The sequence below is a fragment of the Mauremys reevesii genome, linkage group 12, assembly GCF_016161935.1.
Source record: "Mauremys reevesii isolate NIE-2019 linkage group 12, ASM1616193v1, whole genome shotgun sequence".
NCBI lineage: Eukaryota > Metazoa > Chordata > Testudines > Geoemydidae > Mauremys > Mauremys reevesii.
The window spans coordinates 47,180,168-47,181,165 of NC_052634.1; the positions used below are offsets into that span (position 1 = coordinate 47,180,168).

A 998-nucleotide genomic window follows, 5' to 3' on the forward strand; every position below is an offset into this window, starting at 1 on the left:
TATTCCTCACCCACCCACCCACCCCTCCATCAGGACGGACTAGGTATGTTCCGCTGCCCTTCAGTCATGCAGGAAGGATAATAACATTTCATTCCACTCAATCCTAAAGTGATTTGTAGCCTGCCACCAGCCAAAACTGGTCATTTTGAGAAAATGGCCCCATCATGCTGCATAGCTAGGCAGAGTAGGTGTGTCTGTGCAAACACGGTCTGTTCCTGAAGTCTTTCCCCCAGCTCCTCACTAGATGTGAGGGGGGAGCTCATTCAGCCCCTGCTTCCGCTTAGTGTTTCAAAACTCCTTATTGTCCCTATCTCTGCTGGCCTTAGATGTCTCCTCCTTTCTCTTCATTGACAGCTGAGATGAGGTGGCTGAGTTGTTAAGGTGATGGACTGCTAATCCATTGTGTTTTGCACGCATGGGTTCGAATCCCATCCTCATCAGATGCATTTAGTCTTCATGCCTCTGTCTCTAGACAACCATCTCCCCTTTTGGTACAATGACAGATCAAAGAATGTTGCTTCTTGCAAACAAAAACCTTCTCAGAAACTCAGAACTCCCTTGCTTTAAATAAAATGTCTAAATCCCACATTTCTTTAAAAAAAATTCTCTAGTGCTGTATTTCTTAGTTTTTATCTCAAAAGGGAACATCCTCATCATCTCCCCCAAACACCCTGGGACCTGCCCAAATTATTAAAATACCCTCAACCTGAGCAAAGCCAGAGCAGTGAACCAGAGCTAGTGTCTAGGCCAAGCTGTTCTGAAGGAGGCAACTCAAACATTTTCTCCCTGCTTCCCTGGGCAAGGTCTGACTGAGAAAACAAAATTCCCCAAACTGAAAAACCAATACTAGTCTGTATGGGGACTTCGGTTTGATAGTATTATTGTTATTATTCTCTTCTGATTTCTGAATCAGTTAAGTTCACTCTTTGTCCTCCAGGTGTATTTCCAGCTGCTGAGTTGTAGGGGAGAGAGGCCAAGTCATGATGTCTCTTCCCCTC

The 998-nt window shown here is 44.9% G+C and overlaps 1 non-coding gene across 1 annotated transcript; it reads left to right on the top strand.

Annotated features, from left to right (window-relative positions):
- Positions 1-358: 358 nt before the first annotated feature.
- Positions 359-440, top strand: TRNAS-GCU. The gene has a single exon. It is a non-coding gene; the product is annotated as a tRNA-Ser (tRNA).
- Positions 441-998: the final 558 nt, after the last annotated feature.